Raw genomic sequence first — 8,277 nt, forward strand, 5'->3', positions numbered from 1 at the left:
TTTCTTTCTTTGGGATATTGAATCTTAGTGTCTCACACTTTCATAGAACTTGCGCTACGCTCTACTGTAGAAGTTACCTGAGTGATTGAAGCAATGCTTCAATGTGTGAGCTCAGATACTTAGTTCTAGTCGTGTCCTCAGATACTTAATATGCCGTAGTGTTCTTTGGTATACAACAGTACTGACTCCATTGTGTATTTGCATACTGAAATAAGAAAAATCACCAAACATTATTCTCTCTATCTCTTTTAATTGATCATGTATATAATATATTACGAACCTCATTCTTGAAGATGTGTTTCCAAACGCTGCAAGGCAAATTGAAGCAATCAATGAGCCACATCTTTAGCTTTAATCTTCCACAGTATCATATAACTTACGGGTCAGTTCCACAGCCATGTCTATGTTGAAATCATGGAGATTTTGTTTCAGAGAGAAGACTTATCCTAGACGTAAAGTGTCATGTAATTTATCTTGATCCGACTCATCCTCTGTAAAAGCGAGTAATCTTAGACCCAACTATGGTCTTCATCGTTTCAGGATTCTCGCCAAACCTGTAAGTCCCTTACAAAAAGACCCAAACTAATAAAATATAGTAGATTCTTCAACATTTGATTCATTAGGCTTACCATCCAATAAAGAAGTCATTGAATCTGGCTGTTGCCTGCTTAACTTCTGGAGTTAGTTAGGGGGACATCAGTCAAAGCATCGTATATGTATATGCTAATGCCTACCAATCCCTGTTGCTTGTGCTGTGTAATTAAATGGAGTTACTGTCTTAACTAAAGACAGTAGTGCATATGGAAGACGGAATGAGAAGAAGAACCTGGGATTTCTTGCATAAGTTTGTCGCAGAAGCGTGTGCAAGCAAAATTTTGTGTAGGGAAATGTACAGCTCTGTGGAAGAATTCCTTTGAAACAATTAAGTTCAAATGTAAGAGAGCATCGACCAGACAGTGGTAATCGGTCGTCATAAACTCCAAGTGAAAAAAAGTTGACCTTGTTTATTGTAGTGCAATGCGATAGAGATAGAGATAAAGGAATATATAAACGTACCCTGAAGTTTTGTCAAATACATAATCAGATTGCAAGGCTTCAGCTCCAGTAGTATTTTCTTCATCGCTGTCTCTGCATATTCATCTATCAAGACCACAGTAGAGAAAAAAAAAAGTGAAGCAAAATCCATTGTTCCCTAGATTTGTGAGTAAAGAAATATCATGAGATTTAGAAAGCATTAATAGCTCTAACCAGCTTCGCGCTGGAAAAAATTCTTGCTCTTCGTGATAAATATCTTGAATACATGGAAAGTAAAACTAATGATAACAGGGCACCATTTTCATTTTAGCAAAGCTTTTGATATAGCAAAATCAATATGAAACTTAACTGAAGTCACCATTCTGGATTTAGCAAAGCTAATGATAAGCTTTGTCTCAAATGTCATCTTATCCTATTCCAGCTCCCTTTCAATCTCCTTAAAGCTAGAAGGACCTGTAATAATGACCCGAGTTAGCTTAAGTGTGTGATGTATGCATAATCAACAATTCAAATCTGTAACTAATATTTTCATCCAATCCAATAAATGTTTCATGTTGTAGAACAATTACCTGTTACGACCCTAAATGACTCGCCTTTTCTACAGGTTCAAAGAGTTTAGAAATACGCATCTTTATGACTCCAATATCTTCTTGAGAAAGTTCACCTGATGGCTTTACGGTCCCACTATCTTCATGCTTCTCAGCACAACATCCTAAAAACAAAACAAAACAAACAATGTAAGACAACCCAGAAAAGCACATCGGATATAAGTTTTATAATGAGAGATGCGTGCTTCGAAACCTTGACTTCCTTGTCTCTAACAAAATCTACAAAGTTCCCATCAGCATCAAAGTATTCTTCGTCATTCTCTCTGTCCTGACTAAAAGCTTCAATGAGAAAATTGCATCAGTGTGATCCCATTCATGACAAAATCAAGTTGTCGAAAGAGACATTACTTCTTCAAGGAACAGTCACTAAAAAAAAATAGAGAAAAGTATTGCGAGAATATCACCTCAAAGCTGCCTAGTATTGCGATGTCAAGCTCCTCATATACTCATTGGCAGCTTTTCGCACTTATTGAAGACTGAGAGATCAACACTGGTTATAACCTTAGGTCTAGTCCGGTTTTCGTTCGAAGGTCTTCTTCACTGCAGAGAGAGATTCGTCGTGGTGATGAAGCGAAGTGTGAGCAGAGGAAGAAAAGAGGACGTAATTGTTTGTGTATAGATTGATTACACGGTGATCAACGGCGGCGGTGAAGTAACATGAGGAAGAAGCTGAGTTTTTTTTAGCTTTTGCTTGGCCTGTGATGTTAAATCTTTGAATTTGTAGTTTTTTGTTTCAATAAAGAGATTTATCTTCAAAGGAGATGAAGGAAAAACAAACTCACACTTGGCTTTTCAAAAAGCTCTTAAGACTGAGGCGTGAAGCAACTCAATGGTTACAGATTAAGCCAGGGGATGGCTCCTCCATCAGATTCTGGTACTCCCCTTGGTCTCCCTTTGGTCCTCTTATCAAGTTCGTTGGTGCTAATGCTCCAAGGTTATCTGGTATCCCCTTATCTGCGACCTTAGCATCTATTTGGACTGGGTCTTCCTGGACAATTGCCCCGGCTCGTTCTGTGGCACTGGAACAAATCCAGATTCACATGTCGACAATCACCTTAACGGACTTCACCGATCTCCCAACTTGGAACTCTAAAGGAATCGGAAACAGCAACAACAACAAGTTTGTTATTAGTCAAATCTATGACTCGCTCAGGGAATCCCGACCTAAGGTACGGTGGAATAAATCAGTGTGGTGTTCAAAAGGAATACCAAAACATAAAATTCTCTCTTGGCTGTTTGTCCTTAACAGCTGTCCGACTCTTGATCGTCTTCTGTCGTGGGGTCTCCATACAGATGCTTCTTGCCTTTTATGCAACAACTACCCGGAATCTCGGAACTACATCTTCTTCTATTGCGGCTTCACTTTCTCAATATGGGTGCCTCTCTCGTCTAAACTCCAGTTATCTCTACCTTCTCATTCTTGGGATGATACTCTTAACGCCATCTCCACCATCTCAGGCTCAACCCAACACCAGTTCTTGGCTCGTATTGCTTGGCAAGCAGTCATCTATGAGACTTGGAGGGAACGAAATCACCGTCTTCATCGCGGTTCATTCAGATCACCAGATATTCTCCTCTCTTTAATTGAGCGTACAATAACTAATAGGATATCTTCTCTGAGGGAAGAGAACCCTGAAGAATCGAGCATATGCATGCAACTTTGGCTTTCCTAACCTAAGTGTTTCAGCTTCTCGATCCTTTCATCTTTTCTCTTACGGTGATGACCGTCAATTCACGGAAGTGACGATTGTGGCTTTACTCACGAGACCAACTTACAGCAGGGCTCAAGGGCTTCTTCACTCATACTGCTGGGCCTCTAGAGATGCACCCCATCAGATTGGGCATCAAAACAACCTATGGCTGGGCCACTACGTTCAACTACTTATCTTTTCACTTCTCATCTTTCTACTAGAGTTGTTTACGTAATCCAAATGTAACCTCTTGCCAAATTTAAATTTTAATGCACCAAAGTTAAAGCAAAAAAATAAATAAAGAGATTTACTTTTAAATCAACTGAATCAAAAAGCAAAGCAAAAAGGCAAGTGAAAATGCAAGAATTTTGAATAATTCCTTTATGCAATTTATTTATCAAAAACAAATTTGCAGGGAGAGGAAGAGATCAATGGTAAAGAGAATATTGATGGTAGAGAAGGAGACGAAGAGATTCACGGAACACTACAAGAAAACAGCGGTATTCTGACGGACATTCTGACGGAAAATGAAATCCTCGGAATATCCCGAGGAATTTCTGAGGAAATTCCGAGGAAACACAAAATTTGGTTTCCTCAGAATTTCCTCGGAATATACCGACGGATTTCCGAGGAAATACTAATCCGTCGGAATATTCTTATGGAATACCGAGGAAAAACGTATTCCTCGGAAAAAACCGATGAATTCCGACGATATATTATAGCCGTTAGAGAGCCGTTGGGGGATTTTTAAAATTCCGAGGAAATTCCGACGAACTAGCCGTTGGTGTCGGAATTCCGTCAGAATTTCCTCGGGCTGTCGGTAGGATTTCAACTATAAATACAAGCACCCCTCTTCCTCTTCATTCACTCCATATCTTCATCCTCCCTCTTACTCTCTTTACACACGAATTTGATTCATAAAAAACATGTCTTCTTCAAATTATTTTCGTTCTTGGATCGATCGACCTCATTTGGATCCGAACACGAGATTGCTTACGGAAGAATACCAACGAGGTATAACCGAATTCATGGGGTTAGTTCACCGACAACCGGAAGCAAAAACAGGTATGTTAAGATGTCCTTGCTCTAATTGTAAAAATAGAAAGGTTATTAAAGAGTGGGATGTTTGGACTCATCTATATTTGAGTGGGTTTACACGAAGTTACAAAATTTGGTATCATCATGGGGAAACTGATTATGAACATGGTAGTACTAGCGAACCTCAGCCAGCGGTTAGATTAGAAGAACCAATTAGAACGGATGTAGATTATGGTGTAGGTACTGAGCAGATGGTAAATGATCATTTTAGAGGGGAAGATTTACCCAATGCAGAAGCTAGGAGATTTTATGATATGTTGGATGCTGGAAAGCAACCATTGTACGAAGGTTGCAGAGATGGTCATTCAGCTTTATCATCTGCTACAAGATTGATGGGCATTAAAACAGATTATAATTTGGCTGAAGACTGTGTGGATGCGATTGCTGATTTTGTAAAAGGTATTCTACCCGAGGATAATGTAGCTCCTGGTTCATACTACGAGGTTCAGAAACTCGTAGCTGGTCTTGGTTTATCGTATCAGGTAATAGATGTATGCAGCGACAACTGCATGATTTATTGGAGGGCGGATGAACAGCGGGTTACATGCAAATTTTGTGGAAAGCCTCATTATAAAGATACGAGTGGAAGAGTTCCAGTGCCATATAAAAGGATGTGGTATTTACCTTTGACGGAAAGGTTGCAGAGGTTGTATCTATCTGAACGCACAGCGCAACCAATGAGATGGCATGCGGAGCACTCAACAGATGGTGAGATCAGACATCCTTCAGATGCAAAAGCGTGGAAGCATTTCCAATCAAAGTATCCCGACTTTGCGTATGAAAGAAGAAATGTCTACCTTGGATTATGTACTGATGGTTTCAGTCCGTTTGGCAAGAGTGGAAGACAATATTCTCTATGGCCCGTCATTCTTACACCATACAACCTCCCCCCAAACTTGTGCTTGCGACGAGAGTTTTTGTTTCTCTCGATTCTCGTTCCCGGACCAGAGCATCCTAAGAGATCACTTGATGTGTTTCTTCAGCCACTAATATATGAGTTGCAACAACTATGGGCTCAAGGTGCTGAAACATACGATGTTTCGTGTAAAGAAAACTTTCAAATGCGGACAGTACTAATGTGGACAATAAGTGATTTTCCAGCATATGATATGTTGTCTGGATGGACAACGCATGGAAGGATATCATGTCCATATTGTCAAGATAACACTGATGCTTTCCAACTAAAACACGGAAGGAAAACGTGTTGGTTTGACTGTCACAGGAGATTCCTACCACCTGATCATCCATATCGTAGGAGTAGGAATTTGTTTACGAAGAACAAGAGGGTGTTTGACAGTCCACCTCCGGAAATTTGTGGGAAAGATTTGAAGATACAACTAAGAGATTTTGGTGCAGAAAGGACGCCAGAAGTCGGTGGACATGAGCGTTTTCCGGTAGATGCTGTTGGAGAACTACATAACTGGCACAAAAAAAGTATTTTCTGGGATCTGCCATACTGGGAGGATCATCTGCTAAGGCATAATTTAGATGTCATGCATATTGAGAAGAACTTTTTTGACAATCTCATGAACACGATCCTTAATGTTCAAGGTAAAACAAAGGATAATTTGAAGTCAAGACTGGATTTAGTCGATATATGTGCTCGTTCAGAACTTCATGTTGATGAAAATGGTAGGGCTCCTTTTCCCATATACCGACTTGATGCAGAGGGAAAAGATGCGTTCTTTGATTGGATTTCAAACGATGTGGAATTTCCAGACGGTTACGCATCAAATTTGCGTAACTGTATCGACAGAAAGGAAGGAAAGTTTACTGGCTTGAAAAACCACGATTGCCATGTAATGATGCAGCGCCTCCTTCCGTTCGCCTTCAAGGAACTATTACCACAAAATGTTCATGAAGCAATTGCAGGGATAAGTGGTTTCTTCCGCGATTTATGCACGAGATCAGTGACTCTTGAAGGTATTGAAAATTTGAAGACTAACATAGCCGTGATTCAGTGCAACCTTGAGAAGATATTTCCTCCCTCATTTTTTGATGTTATGGAGCATCTTGTTATTCACCTGGCAAGAGAATTGGAACTTGGTGGTCCTGTGCAGTATAGATGGATGTATCTGTATGAGCGGTATATGTTCCATTTGAAGAAGATGGTGAAAAATTTAAGTAGGGTGGAAGGTTCTATAGTCGCACAGATGATCAATGAAGAAACTTCAAACTTTGCCGAGTACTACTTTCCAGCAGAAGTTCAGACCAAAAACAGAAGACCTGCTCGGCATGATGATAGAGGCGAACGGGCAACATATCATGTTACGGTTCCAGACATTTTCACAGACGTTGGACGACTTAGCGGAAAACCAAAGGACCGTCGACTTACTGAGCAGGAGCGCAGTAATTTGCAAACATATTTGCTCACCAACTGCGAAGACGTTCTTCAATATGAGAGGTAAATAAATGAGCTTACAAATTTTTATTTTAACAAGTTGAAATTTAAATCTTAATTAATTACATTATTGTCATCATATACAGGATTTTCATGGCAGAAAAGCGGTTCGAGTATAGATACGCCACAGAGGACGAACTAGAAGAAATGAAGCAGAGAGAATTTACTGGATGGATGTTTACTTATGTGAGTGCTTTAAACAAATTAAAATATATTTTATCACATATTTATACTAATTCACATTTATTGATATAACATATATATATATGTGCTATTAATAGGTGTCTGCTGGTTTGGCCAGAGGTGAAACATTTGACGATTGGATACGTGAGATGGTCGTTGGACCAAACTTTGTTGTGAAGTCATATCCGAGATTTTGTACTCGAGGATATGCATTCACAACTCAGAAGAGGAGACGTTCGAGTACGACTTATGATGATGGCGTTTGTTCTGCATCAGGAGATGATGTATACTACGGACACATACATGAGATTTTGGAAATCAAGTATTTGGGCATGGTTGGATTGCGCTGTACTGTTTTCTATTGTGATTGGCACGACAACACCCCAGATCGAGGTGTGAGAACAGATGCATTTGGTGTTACATCAGTAAATTCGAGGCGAAAGCTGCAATATTATGATCCTTTCATTCTTGCTTCCCAGGCCGATCAGGTAATTAAATGTTAATTATTCAGAATGATTCATCATCATGTGTATTAATTTATAATTTTTCTAAATGTTACAGGTTTGTTATATCAAGTACCCCCGGGTAAGGAACAGAGATGATCCATGGGTTACTGTTACAAGACTCAACCCGAGAGGCCGAGTTCAGGGAAGTTCTGAGCTGGAAGACCCACTACAACCAAGCACATCCGGCAACTGTAGTGCAGCAGAAAATTTAGCTGGAGTTGGCCTTGTAGTCGATTTAACCGACTTTGGAGAGGAAGCCGTCGTTCACGTAGAGGATGAACCAGTAATTGGAGAGTTTCACCAAGATCCAGATTCAGATTCATCTAGTGATGATGACTCGGAAACAGAATATCATTGATTTTTTTTATTTTTTTTAAAGAAATACCGAGGAAATTCCGAGGAACACTTGATATAACCTCTTTCCTCGAATAATAGTTATTTGGTTTATCTAGCAAGGCAAAGCTGAATACGAATTAAAAACTACTCAGAACACAACCAAATAAAACGAAGAAACCATGTAAAAGAAATACAAACTCATAATTAAGAAACCCAAAAAAAAACTCAGTTCAAAATTAACAGAAAATAAGACCATAAAACGTTAGAATAGAAAAGAAAATAAAATAGCCGGTGATAGCTCCTACTCCTCGTCTCCTGCTCCAGATGTTCCGCATCATTGGGTCTCTTGGACCTTCGGTATTTCCTTGGAAAATTCCGACGGAATTCCGACGGATATTTTAGTATCCGTCGGAATTTCC

General features: G+C 39.6%; 1 long non-coding RNA gene across 13 annotated transcripts; it reads right to left on the reverse strand.

Annotated features, from left to right (window-relative positions):
• LOC106307323 lies at positions 1-3,488 on the reverse strand. Of its 13 annotated transcripts, none has more exons than XR_001263317.1 (11): positions 2,853-3,488; positions 2,426-2,732; positions 2,048-2,339; positions 1,837-1,922; positions 1,700-1,747; positions 1,605-1,633; positions 1,057-1,488; positions 630-911; positions 381-582; positions 281-308; positions 1-205 (listed from the first exon to the last, which is right to left on the reverse strand). It is a non-coding gene; the product is annotated as an uncharacterized LOC106307323 (long non-coding RNA). The 13 variants fall into 13 exon arrangements; XR_001263314.1 differs by having other exon boundaries at positions 1,605-1,747; positions 1,837-1,915; positions 2,048-2,183; positions 2,272-2,339; positions 2,853-3,486; XR_001263309.1 differs by having other exon boundaries at positions 1,605-1,747; positions 2,048-2,183; positions 2,272-2,339; positions 2,853-3,485.
• Positions 3,489-8,277: the final 4,789 nt, after the last annotated feature.

This window comes from Brassica oleracea, chromosome C8 (assembly GCF_000695525.1).
Source record: "Brassica oleracea var. oleracea cultivar TO1000 chromosome C8, BOL, whole genome shotgun sequence".
In the NCBI taxonomy this organism is placed as follows: domain Eukaryota; kingdom Viridiplantae; phylum Streptophyta; class Magnoliopsida; order Brassicales; family Brassicaceae; genus Brassica; species Brassica oleracea.